Source organism: Eptatretus burgeri, chromosome 10 (assembly GCF_056783735.1).
Source record: "Eptatretus burgeri isolate ZD-2024b chromosome 10, Ebu_testis_v1, whole genome shotgun sequence".
Classification (NCBI taxonomy): Eukaryota; Metazoa; Chordata; class Myxini; order Myxiniformes; family Myxinidae; genus Eptatretus; species Eptatretus burgeri.
Window position 1 is genome coordinate 68,658,449 of NC_140970.1, and position 19,205 is coordinate 68,677,653.

At 42.8% G+C, this 19,205-nt stretch overlaps 1 protein-coding gene across 4 annotated transcripts in view; it reads left to right on the forward strand.

Moving 5' to 3' along the window:
• Positions 1 to 19,205, forward strand: part of ARHGEF10 (Rho guanine nucleotide exchange factor 10) — a 133,480-nt gene that overhangs the window by 1,443 nt on the left and 112,832 nt on the right. For 2 of the 4 annotated variants that reach the window (XM_085898836.1, XM_085898839.1), the window contains exon 1: positions 7,398 to 7,740. The gene's annotated coding sequence lies outside the window, so the exon portion shown is untranslated. Of the gene's footprint in view, positions 1,017 to 4,821; positions 4,946 to 5,330; positions 5,586 to 7,397; positions 7,741 to 19,205 lie in introns of those variants that run through there. The other 2 variants (XM_085898837.1, XM_085898838.1) reach the window with 2 other exon arrangements.

Genomic DNA, 19,205 nt, shown 5'->3' on the forward strand with positions numbered 1-19,205 from the left:
ATGTATATATGTATATATATATATATATATATATATATATATATATATATATATATATATATATGTATGTATATATGTATATATATATATATATATATATATATATGTGTGTGTAACTTGACAAAGGGTTCTATGAATGGGCTGCAGTCGTCCAACATGTGCAAAAAAGTGAGGTGTGTTTAAAAAAATATAAATAGATTTCTATTTTTTTTTTTTTTACTAATTATCAATGCTTGTATCTTGTATCTTGATAAAATGAAAAACCATTGGTTTGTCTTCAATATTGTATCGTTTATACAACTCTGTCCCTCATGCAATATACATCCATCACTTTTTAGAAGTCAGCAATTTTCCCCTATAAATGTAAAATGCTTGGCTGTTTTTTTGTCATCGTTTTGTGCTGTTAATAGGTTTGGTGTAATTAAAAGAAGCTTGAAGTTCAAAATTGCTCTTGCTCAGTTGCTTAACTCAAGAATCGTGATTGAGACACCTCATAATGAGTGGGAATGCTTGAATCCTTCTTGGATGGTTGCCTCTTCTCAATTCATGAGGCAGAGTATTTGGAGCTCATTCGCTTATTAACACTTATTATATATAATACCATCCATCATGACACTTCCTGGACTGATCATAAGGTGACTTGTGTCATTCCTATCTGTAAGAAGGGTACCAAGACAGAACCTCTGAACTTCCTACCAGTAAGCCTGTCCCATAATCAGCAAGGTAAGCAAATTCTATGTTCAGGGTGTTTCAAACAAGTGGACTATTTGAATGTTTTGTTGTAGAAAAATTATAAAATGTAGCAAGTTCAGTGATGCATTCAAAAGCATACACCATGCCATTTTCAAATCTCTCGTTATACTGCATGCAATTGACATTTTCAACGTGTGCTCCACCTCTGTTCAAGCAGGCTTTGATCCTGACTCCAAAATTCTCCACAACTCATCTGCAAGTGGCTGGAGTGGTAGCCTGATGGTTGTCTTCCACCTCCTGCTTCAGGACAGCCAGGGTTTGAGGTTTGTTGGCATAAACTTGACCTTTGGCAGCACCCCAAAAGAAAAAAACCCAGTGGATTCAAATCCTGTCTGTCAGGTGCCCATTCATGTGCTGTGCCCAGGCTGATGACATGATTTCCAAACAGCTGGTGGAGAAAATCAATGGTTTCACCTGCAGTGTGCAGTGGGGCGCTATCCTGCATGAACCATGCATGTCTGAGTTTGTTTGGAGACTGTAGTTGAGCGAGATCAACGTGGAATCGGCATAAGACCTCGCGGTACTGCTCGCCATTGACTGTCACCGTCTTACCATTGGCGTACTCAAATCAATATGGTCCCAGCATACCCAATCTGACATTCAATGCACAGAAGCAAGTGGACTTGGGACCCTTGAGAGTCATCTCAGACACCTCCTCAGCACCCCAGAAGACGTTGTTGTGATTGTTGATAGCCCTATTCAAATGGAAGTGTGCTTCTTCACTGAACCACAAGGAGTTGATCCAATTTGAGTTATTTTCCATTCGGTCACTGAACCAATCACATGTTAACTCAGCATGGCATGTCATTTAGAGTTAGTTTAGGCCTTAGATATGATGTTGGGGTAGACGAGTTCAGAAGTGAGAATGTGCCACACGGATGAGGCTGAGAGCGCCAGTTCTCGGGAATGCCGACAGTGGGATTTCATCGTACTTTTGATCACAGAATCTCTCACAAGATCAATGTTCCCTTGGTCCTTGGTAACACTTGGTGGGCAGCCACTGTTGCCTTTATTTTGATTTTTCATGTGTCCATGTACTTGGAAGTGCTCCACAAACCACTGAATGCTCCCGTTGGAGGATCCATTATGGGTGGAGACATTGTAATGTTGACGGTATCGTTGGCATACCTGCACATAGGATTTTGTCTCAAACCACAAAGTCACGATTTTCACTTTTTGTTCCCATGAACACCATAGTTGTCGTAGGGTCTGACTGACTACTTGTGAGAAATGGCATACCACCACCATCATAGCCTCCAAGAGAGGAGGGTATAGCATTAGAAACGACAGAATATCAGGCTGTTCAAATCGTCTGCTTTAAAAAAAACCTTGTACATGATGTATGATGTTCCAAAAGTAGTGTCGTGATCTGTCGGCTTGCTGCATTTGAACAATTGAACCAATCCTGTTCCATCCATCCATTGGGGACCATACTCTGCAGAGCATTGGTGCTGCCGAAGCAGTCTATTGGGCACAATCCTGGACAGGTCGCCCCTCCAACACAGGATACCAGCAAGCTGGTACTCATTTTTGCCGACCTCGGAAGGATGACAGGCTGAGTCAACCCCACCTGGTATTAATTCAACAGCCAAGCGGAATTTGAACTCGGGACCCTCGGATCTCAATCATCCTGTTCCTGGTTTACATCAATCATTTCTCGGCCTCTGAAATGTCCTGTATATGCAATATTCCAGAACGCCTTTCACTCCAATCCTTTTCAGCCAATTTGTAGAGAATATGAAGATTGCATCACAAATGCTTCCAAGTCCCACACCCTTGTTCTGTCAATACATAATTGTATGGCTAACCCTCCATTTCGCTTGCACAATCAACTTCTGGCAGAGGCCGTCTTTGGAGCTCCTTGGAAGAACCATCCACAATGGCATTTCCTGGACTGATCACATACACGAACGTCCCCAGAAGTGAAAGGCACTTTGGGATCCTCTACAAAGCCGAGTCATTTTTCAGTCATTATAGATCAGTTCCCAAGAGTGCACAAAGCCTTCATCCTTAGTGACATGGACTATGAATGGCCTTTATGGATTTTTGCTGCCAGATCTCAGTTTGCACCTTTGGAAGCTCAGTGGAATCCAACCTGAAGAGATTCATTTTCGTTATTCAAAAAGGAGGATAAGGTGCAGGGCTCCTCTCCAAAAAAAAGAAAATGTTTTGTATTTGATGTGGCAGACTTCCCAATGTTGCTTTCCTTTTTGAACATTGCACCCCATAAAAATGCCTCCTTCAACAGTTTGAGGGCAGAGTGCGTAAAGCTTTTTTGTGTTGCCTTGTTGATGGGGTTTTGATTCCCATGACTGCTGAGCTTAAACTTCCACACCTTGTGACTATTGATTTGTCGGTGACTTTTTTGCCTTGAAGCGTTAACGTCTTGTCATCAGCACCCTGATAATCCAACAAGTGTACAGGCTCAATCAACACCGCTTAATCTGCACAGTTCATTACATTTTATTGAAACAGGTGAGTAAACTAAACTTGGAACCAGTTCCTTTTCCATTGTGTTTGAATCCTTCATTGCAAAATACAACAACAATGGATCTGTGATTTTAAAATAAAAATGCTTAGTCATTTTGTTGAATTTTTTGTTTGTTTTGTTAATGCTGGTTCAATACAGGAAGGGGATTGGGAACTTTTGAAACCCATCTCATCCACCTTGAATGTAGAGGACCAATGAGTGACAAATATTTAACTTATTCATCTTCAACCAGGAAAATACCATACTGCATATATATATAATATATATATATATATATATATATATATATATATATATATATATATATATATATATATATATATATATATATATATATAGTTTTTCTCATCTGCCCAAGCTATCTTACATGCTGATTCTCTAAAAATGAAACGCTTTCCTCAGCCAAAAATAACATAATAACTTGTTCAGTTTTGTGTTCAACTTGATTATTGCAAGTATGGCTGTGGTTTTGTGGTGAAGATATTTGATTGGCATCTCACACATTGTGGGCTTGAAATCCAATTGAAGACAATAGTGTTAAGGAAATGCATTCTATAATCTTCTGAAAACTCAATGAGTCTTGATGGAATAGATATCACGATGGGAAAAACCAGCTGCCTTATGAATGACCTTGAATAGGGCAATGCGTCTTCCCCAGCTGCTCTGGTTTGCAAGTAATGTTGTGGTCCACATGTTATAGGGTTGTTTTTTTTTTGTATGCAATATCGAGACTCACATAAGAGCTAACACACAGAACGTATTACAGAGGGAGCAGGAGACAAGGGGGTGGGAGAGGGAAGCACAAAACTGGGGAACAGAGACAGGAGATCTGTGGAAGGGAGAGGGATGGGGCAAGGTACACAGGGTAAACAAGATTGACACTACAGGGACTTTCATGAAGAATAGCATGGAATTTGAAGGAGGGGGGTTTGGGGTGGATTAACAGGGGTAGAAAAGATCATGGTTTTGGATGGGGGAAGATATGAGATGGTGGTGAACAGCTGTTTTGAAGACCTGGAGGGAAGAGTGGGATTGAAGAGAGTGTGGAAGTTTGTTCCAGAGGTGGGGGAAAAAGAGGAATGAAAGGGTGAAGGTGAGCAGTGATTTTTTTTTGATTTTGGTAGTTTCACCAGAAGGGGGTTGCTGGTGGACCTTGAGTGCCCTGCAGAAATATTGGGGGGACATCACAGAGCAGGTGGGGGCGAGGCTTGAGTGTTTATACCCGCAGATGGACATTGGCGTTAAAGGTAACTGATAAAAAATATATCACTCCCGTCCCTCCAGCCATCCAAAATACCCCAAATATAACAAGACATTCTCCACCAAACTGTTTTCCTGTAGATTAATCAACACAAAGCTTGTTTATATGCTCTGATTCTTCCAAGAGGGTAGATCTAGTTTTTTTGCTGCAGTTGTTTGCATCATGGTGCTGCTGGAATGAAACATCTATCAGTCATTTCTGAATCATTTATAATTCACGTCATTCATATAAAATATCTTTGAATTATCTCGAAGACAGATGAGTATGTTGAGTACCACACTCCTTACATTATGTCAATGTACCATATTCCTTACAGGGTGGCAGTTTCGCTGAAGCATGTGTCTATTGGCAAGAGTTGCAATCATGGACGGGTTGCCTGCATTCCAATATGAACAAGCCAATAAATAGGGACCAGTTATTTTACTCACAATCAATTTTAGGTAAGAAAGTGCAGACCATTTCTATAAAACATGTAGTTTGTGTGATATTTCAAAGTTGATTCAAGATTGTATAACTACTTTAACTGAATGAAGACAAAGTTTAAGACTGGCTGCATTAATGGGATAGTCATTGGTTGACTGTAAATGTCAATGTGCAATGTTATCAGTCAAATGCTACCTTGACTAACAAAAAAGGGGCTGCAGTGAAAGCAAATGACAGTATAACCTCATGCTGAGAAGGAGCACTTATTCATTGATTCTCAGATTAATCCAGAATACAACAGTTTGTCTATGTTGCTGCTTGGATGCATATGGGTATGGATAAAGTGGTGAAGTAAGAGATTCTCCAGGTCTCTTGCAGATTTGTGTTGTTCTTCACCTCCAGGTAGCCTGGTGTTGGCTCAGTGGTTAGGGTGGCGGCTTGGGATCCTAGGGTCCTGAGTTCAAGCCCCGTCAGCCGCTGAATTAATACACCAGGGGGTTGACTCAGCCTGTCATCCTTCCGAGGTCGGCGAAATGAGTACCAGTTCCAGTGTGTTTACTGGTAGAGGGGCACTGCATCAGTGACACAGTCGCGCTTCAAGAAATGATAGCTACCGCGGCAGCAAAGCTGCTATACATCCACCACCACCACCTCCAGGTGGGCATTGGAAATATTTAGTGCACGTGGCGTCATTGTAGTAGATGTTGAAGGCTACTCTGTGGCTGAAACGTTGTACTTGAGGCTTAATTTTTTGGTTTTTTGGGGGCAGGGAGTGGCTGGGACCTTAAGTTGGCTGTGCTTTGACATTTTCCACTCTGTGTCTTGTAAATTTGGTGATTTACCTTGATATGGTGAAGCGTGAGAATCAGATTTTTTTTGTTTGTTTGTTTTGTAAAGTATTCGAAGCACTAATGCACAAATAATGAAGCGCTAGAATCAGAATTTTTTTTTAATGGTGATTGTTGAGCAGTAGATGGCAGTATATAATGCGCGGTACAACATATCGAAGATCGTCAAGACCAACTTGGGATGAATTCTGGAGGAGGATCATCTTGCCCAGAGGACACATGTGGAACCTTCCTTGTTTACCCTTGAAGTCCTGGCTCATTGCCCACTTTTCATCCTCTTATTTTCCCGATTGTGAAATTGTCTCATCGTCCTCACTTCAATGTTTCAAATGCGGTCCCCAACACTACCCTTGTGCTCATCCATACCCATCCACTATATCTTCTACACATGTTGATTCTTTCCCATTCTGTTCTCTCCCAGCTATTATTATGTGTTTTAGTGTTCGGGCATTTTATAAAACTCTAATTAAATATCAATATTTGTTTTTCTGCGATGCAGTAGTGACTTGTCCCGAAATACCGTAAATTCTCAACTGCAGTTAAAATTCATTCACGACTGTGCTCTGATCTCGGCTGAATGGTAAACAAATTTACAAGGTATTTCATTTGCTTTGGTTTTTTGTGAATGGTCTTCACATACAAAGGGCAACCACCACCCATCATCGTTGTGGCAACAGCAAAAATAATTGATACTAATTGTACCAGCTCCCACATAGTCCCATAAAATGTAGACCAATATGGGTAGGTTAGGTGAGCGTAGTGGCCAAGCAATTGATCCATGTTTACCGATCCTCTTGTCTGGGAAGCCATCATTCAAGAACCGTCACGCATTCGAAGTGTAGTGGCAGGGAGCCGAGTCTTGCTGATACAAGACAAGTGAAAGATTTGATTGATTTGTCATTGGCGATCAAAGGCGGTAATTGTGGTGGTTGACTTCACCACTGGTGTGGAAGTTGCCTCGTCCGAAAATGTCAACTCGTCAAGAAACCCAGGGGAATTGTGGATCTAACATCAGCAAAAGCAACATTAACAATAACAACTTTATGAATCATGCTTTCATATGCAATTTACAGTTTGTTTTTATAACGTGTACATCGAAAGTTACAAAAGTTTAAAGTTGTACAAGGACTTTATGAACACCCAGTATATAATCCTGCAGAGAAGATCGAGGGGTCAATCGAGAGGAAAAACTCGTGTGCCTGACCCTCACGGGAAGGTGGGATTCATTGGGGGTTGGGCTATGAAAGTGCAGTAGGATCTGAATACACACACACACACACACACACACACACACACACACACACACACACACACACACACACACACACACACACACACACACACACACACACACACACACACACACACACACACACACACATATATATTGTATATCTTAAAAAGTAACCAGACAAATGTATATTATAAAAATTATATGTACGCCTCGTTATACTTTTTTGGCGTTCTTGGACTATTGAACGTCGTTCATCGCAAAGGAGCAGGGAAATACCGATTTCGAATGAATGGGTGGAGGCTGCTGTCGTTTCCACGCCCATCCTCAAAGTGGTTGCTCCCACGATGTTCGACATTGCATTGGAAGTTATTGGTGGGGCTTATTGGTTTCGGACCCATATATGTTTTCTGGCTATCTTGAGAAAGGTATCAAATGGATAATACTTCTGCGAGTTAAAAAATAAAACAAAGTTACTGGAACGATGGATGTGAATCGTCATAGAAATCACAAAAAATTACAAGCGAGGGGAGAGGGAAGGAGTAGAAAGAATGAGAGGGAGGAGAGCGAGAGGGAGCGGCTTGGCAGTTGAGGCCAAAAAGCAAGGAAGAGCTTTAGTTGACTGAGAAATGGAGACCTTTTTCCCCAGATATATCATTCCCTTTTGCCTCAAACGCCGAATCCACGAAGGGGAGCGGAGCAAGTAGATTCTTCCTTCTTTGTGGACACGAAGGTACGAGACATCTAGGATCAGTCATCCCTGGGTCGCTCCTTCCCGTCTTCCCTTCTTCTCAGTCGACTTTTCCACGAATCAAACGATGATCGGCTCGGCGAGACACCGTTTAGTACCCGTGGAAGGGGCTTTGGGTTTCGGCGGTACTCGGACAGTGACGTCACAATGCCGCTCTCTCTCTCTCTCTCTCTCTCTCTCTCTCGTGACGATCGTGTACTCGTATCCAAAGCCAATGCATTGTTTTCTTAAATTTGTTTAATGTACATTCACGGGAAAGAAATACAACACCATCATTTGTTATTCGTGCCACGTTGTGGGGCATGCACGGACAGGCCAAAATTACTACAACAATGATGAAGTGTTAAACTCCAGGAGACAGGCTAAAGCAACCAAACAGGAAATTTTAAATATATAAATACCTGTTTTTCAAACGTTTAATGTTTCCTGATCATTGTTATATAGGGTGTGGCTTTGAAGAAGCATCCCCATATATTAAATTGTATATACCTGTCGATCTTGCTGCCAGTGTTGTATGTGCACAGCAAAATAGGTGGTTCGTACGTTCGTACATGCACATGTAAAAGGACAATACCTTTGCTTCTGTGTATTGTGCATGTTGTATGCGTGATGGTTTGAGGCCTGCGATGGGTTTGACAGCAAACGTGAAATTGTGGAATTGATCCAGCACAGAGCATTTATCCAGTGTTCTGTTTATGATACAGCACTAAATGTGCGTAGTTTGCATGTTACGATAATTAACTTGGACATGTCCGTGTATCTGCCTCCCTTGGCACTTGTAGATTGTTAGTAACACTGTGCTCGATTACAAGGTTTGTGTTCTGTCAGGGTGTTTCTCATTGGGTTATGTATCAATCTTAACTCTGCCCTCCCCTTTAGAAAGCAAAATGTATGTCTGGACTAGCCCTGGCTTGGAATACAAGAATAAGGACCACAGGAATCGAACGCTTGTTAGGATGTATATATATATATATATATATATATATATATATATATATATATATATATATATATATATATATATATATATATATATATATATATGAATGCCATATATATGTTATGAATGGGGAGGAGAAAAAAGAGAGGAGGGAAGGGGAGTGAGGCAGGGTGGGAGAAGGAAAGGCAGCATGAGGAGAGGATAGGGGAAGGGAAGGCAGCATGAGGGTAGGGGTAGGGAAAGTAGAATGAGGGGAAGGGAAGGCTGTGTGAGGGGAGGGGAGGGGAAGGGACGGCAGCGTGAGGTTAGGGGAAAGGAAGGCAGCATGAGGGTAGGGGCAGGGAAGGCAGAATGAGGGTAGGTTAAGGGAAGGGAAGGCTGCGTGAGGGGAAGGGAAGGCTGTGTGAGGGGAGGGGAAGGGACGGCAGCGTGAGGGTAGGGGAACGGAAGGCAGAATGAGGGTAGGTTAAGGGAAGACTAGGCTGCGTGAGTGGAAGGGAAGGCTGCGTGAGGGGAGGGGAAGGGGAAGGGATGGCAGCGTGAGGGGAAGGCAAGGTTGCGTACCGGTGTGTTAACGTGGCAAAAGTGCTTCCAATCGTTGATTGCTAAAGCGAACTTGTTGCTGTTGCAGAATTTGGTTTCTTTACATCTGCATTCTCAACCATCACTAATACGTACTCTTTCTGGTGTTTATTTTTCAAATGTTTTAGCATGTTGAACATATTACAGTGATGAGCAAAGTCTATTGAGCAAAGTGAGGATGCAACTTTGAGACCGTCTTCCTTAACCTTCCCGAAATAGTCCCAAACTGCACTTCTTGACCTTCGAAACGACATGTTGTCAAAACTTTATCAGTCGATGTATTGTTGCGGGGCCGAGTTTCGGCGGCGAGCATGACCGCTAGATGGAGCAGTAGAGTTGGCTCCACCGAACACCCAGAATTTATAGGTCATCACCCCGGATAACTCCGGAGCCGACGGGTCCCTTATTGGACCGAAGATCGCCAATAGGTCGACCGCGTGGAATAGGGTCAATTGCCAATTTCAATTTACCGAAATACCCACGTCGTCCATACTACCGGGGAAATTCACCTTCGGCGGAGCTCGAGCAGAACGAGTCGTTAGCGTGCTCGAACCGTGCGTAACCCAAGCGGATGGTTTCTGAGGTCCGTCGGTCCAAATGCAGAATTTGCCGCTTCCCAATTTCCCAACGCGCACCATGCTAAACCAATGAAAGAAACACAGAAACTAGCTGAAACATTTAACGGGATTTATTTATAATGGGGGGGGCGGGGGGGGGGGGGTTGGGAACACACAAAGAGCAGAGTTATCCGATTATAATAAATGGGAATTTATAGAAAAGCACTTGTACAGTTGCTACTTATAGTACTGCAGCATAGCAAACCAATTGTTTGACTTTTCATAAAAGCACCAAAATTGGTACATATGTTGACTAATGTATTCTGAACAATTCTGGATATGGAGCCACTCGAGATTTTGTCTTGGTCAGCTTTGGTGGCCATTTTGGAAAATGGCCGCCATTCTACTTTAACAACATGGGATATCTGTCATTGTGATTCTCTTTGTAGGTTTCTCAGAGGTGATAAATACTCCATGTGATGTGCATTTACAAAGGAAAACAATACAAATGTCATTTGTGTTGATTTATTATATTTCCAACCATTGTATTGGGGAAAAATGGTCATTTTTATGGGAAAATCCATTTTCGCACACAGCATCAGTGACAGGTTAAGAAGTATTTTGTTGTGGTGGTAGTGGTGGAAGTGGTGTTGTAATTGATAATATTGGCTACATGTGGCCCATGCTGCAGAACATGACCACCCTCGGATTCAAGTTCGAACCGTAGACACCGACGTCGTCGTCTTGGCGGTGATGGTAGCCCAGGCACTACCATGCTTGGATGAACTCTGGATTGCCTTTGGGACGGGCAAGAACTGCCGCTACATCCCTGCCCATGAAATCGCTGCCTCCCTCGGTCCACAGAAGGCACGTGCCCTTCCTTTCTTCCACGCCATGACCGGATGAATGTGACACGGTATCAGCATTCGTGGGGCATGGGAAGAAATCTGCCTGGGCCACATGGAACTCGTTTCCAGAACTGACAGATTCTCTTGTGACCCTGACCACCACGCCAGTCAACATCGAGGATGACACAATGCACTGCATTGAAAGGTTTGTGGTCCTCCTCTATGACCGCACCAGTCCATATACGGACGTCAACAAGGCCAGAAAGAAGCTCCGCCAAGAGGAACTCCGTCCAGTGCATCCCACCTTCCTACGATGCTTTGGAACAGCATGTGAAGAGATCAGTCTTCCAGGGTGGCTATGTCTGGGGGCAGGTCTTGGTCCCTCAACCCATGCTTCCATCACCAACAAGCTGGTGCTGGCGGCAAACAGAGGATGGGTCCTACGAACCGCTCCGGACCACACTCCCTGAGGCTTCAAAAAGCTGCTTCGAGTTGGTGTCGTGCGGCTGCAAAAAATGCTGTAGAAACCGCTGCAAATGCAAGAAGGCTAATCTGCAATGCACTGGACTGTGTGCTTGTGAAGGAGAATGCCAGTAGACAGACGCAGTAGACACGGACTGAGATATCGGCCTATCTTAGCATGTGCAAATGCAAAGTCGCATTGCTTGTAAAAGTGTTGACTTCTTGATCCAGAGCCAGTACACTTCAGCTCAGAAACTCATATTGTACTGGACTGATGTATGCGTGTACCATGTGTCCTGGTAGAATGGTAGTAGACAGTAAACCGTAACTGCTTCAAAGTGAAGTGTGCAATAATTTGACTACATTTTCTGTGTTTGTCATTATCACGATTATCAGTTCCCTTTTCAAAATAGAGTAAAGTATGTAATCTATAATGCAATTTTTGGTGATTCCAAACCCATTGAATGTGATAAATATCATTTGACTCTTGTTCTCCAGGCAATAAATGGGTACTTTTCAGCGAAAAGTTTCAGGAGAGCAGCAATTTACAAATCAAATAATGGCTTTTTTACCTAAAATACTGGCTCATAATATTTGAATACGCCTTTTCATGGTCAATTTGCTGAATTTTACACTTTCCTTATATCTACCACCAATACAATAAGAAAATAAGAGCATATACCCAATTTCGCTCAAGTAGAATGGCGGCCATTTTGGAAAATTGTCGCCGAAGCTGACCAAGGCACAATCTCGGGTGGCTCCATATCTAGAATTGTTCGGAATACATTATTCTACATAAATGGAATTTGGAATTTGTTCAGGGTCCCGGTGATATCTCGCCTCCGCTTCACGAAGGATACTGTGGGATCTTTAATGTCCACCAACTAAGGCCGGCAGGTGGAACCCCCAGTTTAACGTACATCCAAGGGATGACACTCACATTGATGAATCACCCAATCTGTGAAACACCAGGGTGACCATTTACAGCTGGGTCGGGATTCAAACGCAGGATAGACAGCTTAGAGGCGAGTGTGCATAGCTTTAGGCCATTGGTCCCCAACCTGCGGCCCACGGAGCCCTATACTGCGGCCCGTGAGGACTTTCCAATCAAAACACATTTCCATGTAGCAATTTTAAAGGGGTTTACACAATGCCACTGCCGGCCGGCGCCGTGACCTGAAAAGCCTTACACAATGCCGCTGCCGGCCACTGCCGCTTACCACCGGGAGGAATCAAATCAATTTAATTTTACCTTCTGGCATCTTGCGGCAGTATTTAAAATTAATTACACCCCGAACAGAAATTTGTTCAGAATTACAGTGCGTGAACAATCATCGATCGAATACATATAAAATTTATTAGTCAAAAAAACAATACTCCAATAAACCCCAAACGTTGTATCGATTTCTCAATTTTTTTCTTCGATTTTTTTTCTGGCTCCCAATATCCTTGGGAGTAGTGAATGCGGCCCGTGGGATCAAAAGGTTGGAGACCACTGCTTTAGGCCATCCTGCCAGCCATCAATAAAATGAAAACCATTTAATTTTTTTCTTTCACACATCTTTGTTGATTCTCAATGTTCCACAAATGATTTGCTAACATGGGCTATGAAGCATGGACTTTGTTTGCTGAGTATTTAAACATGGTGAGGCAGTTGCTCTGAAACAAATTGCCATCTCTTCCTTGGAAGGCTAATCCGACCGAAGGCAATCTCAGATCATTCCAAAAAGTCTGCAACAACTGTGTGTCCACTTTCAGGAGAGCCAGAAAGCAACATCTGTCAAACCTCAAGGATGAAATTTCAAACTTGTCTCCCTCCTCTAAAACATGGTGGTGCTGTCTTAAGTCTGTCTCTTGAGTATGCTCCCCTTCGATCCCTTCCCTCTCTTCAAATGGCACCCCAGTCAACTTTGCTCGTGAGAAGGCTGAATGCCTCAATTCTGTGTTTGCTTCCAAAAGTTGTCTCCCCAAACCCTCACTCTCGGTACACATCCTTCCCTGTCATGCCCAACTGCTCCTGGACTCTGTTTTTTGCACCTGAGAGGGTGGAGAAGGTTATTTCAGCCCTCGACTCTGACTCTGCAACTGGACCAGATGGTATCGGCTCACGTGTCCTAAAAACCTGCTCTACTGCTCTTTTCACTCTATCATTTGCCCAAGGCCATCTTCCATCTGCTTTGAGTCAGCTAACATCACTGAATTGCATCAAAAGTTTCAAAAACCAATCCCCTTAATGACAAACCTATCATCTCACCTCAAATCACCAGCATGGTAATGGAATCCATCACTCCAACAACCTCATCCCGGATCACCAATTTGGTTTCAGACCAGGTCACTCCACCCTAGACATCCTGTTTCTTCATCTCCCAATAATGGATGGAGGCTCCACCAATATCAGACATCGGATCAGGGCTCTCTCTCTCTCTCTCTCTCTCTCTCTCTCTCTCTCTCTCTCTCTCTCTCTCTCTCTCTCTCTCTCTCTCTCTCTCTCTCTCTCTCTCTCTCTCTCTCTCTGGACATACCTCATGCTTGTGATGCTATCTAGTATCCTGCCTTGCTCTCCAAACTTTTGCCTATGGCATCCAAGGACAACTCTACACATGGCTAACTGACTTGCTCTACTCATAGCCAATGTGCGCCTCTCAACAGAATCCTTTCATCTCCTCTCCCTGGAAAGGCTGGAGTGCCCCCAAGGCAGTGTTCTGGGCCCAGTCCTATTCCTGATCTTCATTATTGATCTCTGATTTGCTGAAAAATCCTCTTCATATATTTGCTGATGACTACACGCTCTGCCGGGAAATCCCTCCTCCTTCAGCCAGGCAGGCTGCAGACTTTTCCTCTCTTCAAACTTTGACAAAATCACTTGATGATCAAACACTTGGAATACGTCTTTAATCCTGACAAATCTCACACTCACTTTCTCTCTCTGAAAGGACTGTCTGGCGACTCCCCCTTCCCCAATCTACTTTCTTAACAATCCTCTTGAAGTTCAGTCATTTAAACTCCTGAGTCTCACGATCAGTATTGATCTTTCTTGGGCAAACCACATTTCAAAGTTGGCTTCCAAAGCCAACTGGCAACTGGGCATCCTCCATACGAAGTCCTTCCTTGGCACACCTAAACTCCTATCCACCTACAAGTCCTACATCTGCAGCTTGGTGGAGTACTGCTTTCCCTTTTGGACTGGCTCCCTGCCTCACACCTTGCTCAGCTTGCCACTGTGGAAACCAAAGCCTTCAAGATGATTGGAATATCCTTTGATGAAGCTGAGTAAGTGCGTCTATTACTTCACCATCACAGACAGGTCGGTGGTCTCTCTGTCTTTTACCACCTCATTTTTGGTCTTGCACCCTCTGTTCTTTCCATGTTTTGTCCCCCCAGGATTCTGCAGGCCACACATGGTCGATCATCAACCCCCTTCTAGTGAAACTACCTAAATCCAGGATCACTGCTCACTTCCCCGCATTCGATCCTCTCTTCCCCCCACCCCCAACTGTGGAACCAACTACCACATCCTCTTCAATCCCATTCTTCCCCCCAGGTCTTTAAGACAACCGTTCACCATCAATTCAGATCATCCCCAATCCAAAACCATGATCTTTTCTACCCTTGCAACTCCCCCACCCACCCTACCCCAATCCCTCCTCCTTCCAAATTTCTTGTTTTCCCTCCTTGGAGTTTCATTCTGTATCCATCTTGTCCACCCCATGTATCCCATCCTGCCCCTCATTCCTCCCCACCCACCCTACCCCAATCCCTCCTCCTTCCAAATTTCTTGTTTTCCCTCCTTGGAGTTTCATTCTGTATCCATCTTGTCCACCCCATGTATCCCATCCTGCCCCTCATTCCTCCCCACACCTATCGTTTGTCCAAGCTTCCTCTTTCTTGGCCTTCAACTTTGCTGTTGGTGTTTCCCCCCCTCTCTCAACTGTTCCTTTTGGCCTGTTGTGTACTAATAATACATGTTCAGTGTACTAATACTAGCTCTTCCATGAGCTCCAAAGTTGGTATTTTAGTACAATTTTTTTTTTTTTTTGTGTTTTGAGTGCAGAGAATTTTGCATGCTTTTGAGAGCCTCACATTTTCTTAGGAAATGATTTTAATTTTGAGTTTTGATTCTGAATACAGTATTGTCCTTGGAGATCCACATATGTGGTGTTGATGACCTACTGATACAATTTCATTTGGGCTTTAAACATATTGCATCAACAAGGGGGATTTATGAGAGGGATGAATGGGGGAGATAAGCCAAATATAATACATACATTGGAAGGTAGTGGTGAGGCATGGGGTGAAAAGGAATGACATTTTGGAAGAGATAGTGAGTAAGGAGAGTTAGGGAGGTTGGAGGTGGGGAAGGAGGTATTCAAATATATTGCTGGATATTATGTAACATTTTAATTATAATTGATGATTGTTTTAATTAATTTGTTCAATATATTCCTTGGTTTCATCATAATATTCGGTATTAGTTGTAACATCTGCTCAGGTAATGAACAATGTGTTAAGTTGTAAAATAAAAGTTTATTTAAAACCAGTCAGCCCTGGGATGTTCTAATTCTTATGGTGTTTCAGCATTTTAATGCTGTTTTCATCACAGCAGTTGCCCCATTCTTAATGCTCTTGCAAGCTCCAGCTGCAAGTCATCGTCAAATTGCCAGATCTACTTTCCTTGTCCAGCTGGCTCGTGTCAGCAAAGTTGCAAAGGATGCTGTTCTTTAGCTCGGTTCAACCCACACAGTCCAACTGCACGATCCTCACTTTTCATGGTAATTGATGCAGAGTTTTGGGGAGAGGCAGGAGAGGTGTGCCGACTGCGACTGAACTAATATGTTTTGCACACTTGCAATATATGACCTATTATATTTTGAGGGTCTCTGGTTCAAATCTCACCACATTTTCTCAACCACCATGACAGTGCATTGTATTGTCTGCAAATTTAGACCAGTTAGCTTGTGACACAACAGCAGCAGGGGTTGGAATTACAAGGAAAACGTAATCAAAGGTTGTCTGTTGGCTTTGCTTTCCCCATCACAAGAAGCCGCAGTGTTTGCAGATGCAATGTCTGTGTGCCACTGTCTTGGTGTTTATCACAGTCAGACATTTTGCTGATTTAGTATGGGGCTGCAGTAAAGGCCTAGAGATACCAAATCGTAATGATTTTATAATTCCCATTGTTTTAATTTCTTTTGTTGTTGTTGTTGTTGTTGTTGTCGTCGTCGCTTATTATCGATTAAGATATTAACATTGACATATCAGGTGGTGTAGGAATCTTCTTCTCAGCACATGGTCTGAGTTTAAGGCCTGTCTTTTTCTGGCCCCAGTAAACCCACGCCACTCCTCCTTACTCGCCCTGTCCCACGAGAACACAGGCTTGCATTATCATGCTCAAAATACAAGGGTGGAGCACCAGAGAATAGTTGGGTGAGGGTAGTTTCTGGTCTAATTTAAAGGGATAACATTGTTTGAGGGCAGAGAAGGAAGGGGTGGAGAAGGTCGAACTTCACACCCTATTTTCTGGACTGCATTAGAGGAAGAGGTATGAAGGGAGATGCAGAATATCAAGTATATTATTTGCATTATCTATCGATTTGCCAGCAGATCATAGAAAGCCGTTGTCTGCTACCCCATAGCAGATATTGTATAACCCTGAGGTTATTCCACAGAGTATTACCATGGAACATGACCAAATGGTGTGGACTTGCAAAAGGATATCAGCAATGGGCTTGGATGCTGTAATCCTATGCTTGCATCCTCTGAAGCAAGACAGAAAGGTTGATTCAAAGCTAAAAGCACAAGCTCATTTACTCCAACCCTAAAATGTGATTGTAAGAGTGCTTTGGAATTGCAAAACATTTACTGGCAAAGATAGAGAAGCAAAATTGGAAATTAAACAGAAACAGAAAGTTGGAGAGAATTCAAATAAATACAGAGAACGAAATAAACTTTTGAAAGAAAAAAATTCCTTGAGGGGGAAAAAAAAGGAACAAAATTTCCTTGGTAGCTTTATTTGAGACCTCCTCTTTCTGTTATGGACTAGTGTGGTCTCTCGTATACTGCAGATATCAACTGCCCTTGGAAAGCTTTCCGTAAAGACCTATCTCTTTCATCAATTCATGTATTCCCTTTTACAGCTCTTTTGCCAGTCTTTCCTACCCTGGGAAGCAAAATGATATCATCATCATCATCATCATCATCATCACCATCACTGTACAGGATAGGAGGATGATATCCCAGAAAACACTTCCATATTGGTTGGTAAATGGTAGTTTTAAACCAGGAAGGGATGTTTGCTGGCAGTCGGTGCAGGGTGAAGATTTTGCTGAATACCAAGATTTGTCCAAGTTAATGTTAAAGGTTGTGACATATATGGATTCCACCATGGACGTTGGGAGGCTGTTCTAATCCTCTATCATTCTTTGAATGAAGAAACTGCTTCTGAGAAGTAGCCTACACCTGGGCTTGAACACCTTCGTGGGATGACTCCTCGTGGAGTTGGTTATATTCTCAGCTTAGAAATTGATCTGCACCCTCAAAAACTGTGCGTCTGTTCTGATCAATTTTCCTTATTTGCTGTTCTGCAGATTTCTTCAATAGCATCATCTCCCATCTTTGTAAAAAAAAAAAAAAAAAGCTAATGTCACCACCTATTTGCAAGAGGGTTGCCAGGTCCTACAATCTGAACTACAGACTTGTCAGCCTTCTGCCTATCAGCAGAAATAAAAAGTTAATAATTCCTGCAAACTGTATGCCCAATCTGTTCAGGGGGGAAACGAACAGCTGGTCAACTCGAACAGGCTTGGGCCAATATTGGCGTCATTAACATCCCGAACTTGACATAACAAAAGCTGCGCTCGCACGGAAAATCCACAGCAATGAGTCCAGACTCCAATTCCCAAGAATTTTGATAATTCATGAAGTTTTTTTTTCATTCACATGTAAATGTTTTCAATGCAGGCCAGGCAACAGGTAGTGAACTAGTTGGTGTCACGAGAAGATTTTGTGGTTGATCACGTAATTGCTATTGCTACCAATAATTACTGCAGAGTGCCTTAGCCACACCTTTGCCAGATTCTAATACTAATGCCACATTTACACAGATTTAATCCATACTAATAATCCATGTCGTCACTGGAGTGATTAACTAGTCTAGTCTGAAACTGAACCATACTAACTTCCATTTACACACCTCGGCTCTGGAACCTTGCATTTACTCTGGACAAATCCTTCTGTGTTTAGACTCCATCATATCTAAAGACTACTAAACTTCTGGAAGAAGTTTGAATGTAACTTTTACCAATTTCATTCATTGCATTGGTGTTTGCTTAATGGTTAGGGTGGTGGGCTTGGGATCCCACGGTCCTGAGTTCAAATCCCGCTCAGCTGTTGAATTAATACCAGGTGGGGTTAACTCAGCCTGCCATCCTTCTGAGGTCGGCAAAATGAGTACCAGATTGTTTGGATGATTGAGTCATTTGAATGTCGTGTGTTGGAGTGGTGACCTATCTTGGATTGTGCCCAATAGCCCAGGAGACTACTTTAGCAGCACCGATGCTCTGTACAGGTTGTGGTCCATGGATTGATACACATGTCGTGCAAAGCAGACTTTCTTGACGATGGGGGTAATTTAACTCCATTACAATCGTTCTCAATTGGATAGGAAAGTGGGAGTGACTGAACAGGATGCCTCAAGGCTTGTACTTCTCAAACACATATGTGTAACATCAATGATTGCAGTGTTACATTTATGGTAGCCACCACAATCATGGTGTAAAAGCACAAGATTGGTGTATTTTTGTCCAACTGCATCATTTAAATCATCTTGTGCAGTTCCCTTTGGACCCTGTGAATTATTAAATCGAATTGAACATTTTTCCTACAATTAACGGTTGACGAGTTTGTTCTGCTCCTTCAACAGAAGCCATTGTACTTTCTGGCTTCCGAGCCGAATGTGATGTGCACCTGTTTCTAATTGAAAATGTAGAAACTCGTTCATTGAAAATCTCTAAATTGCCGCATCTGGATAATTGGGCAGGTTGCCCTACATTTTCAACTACT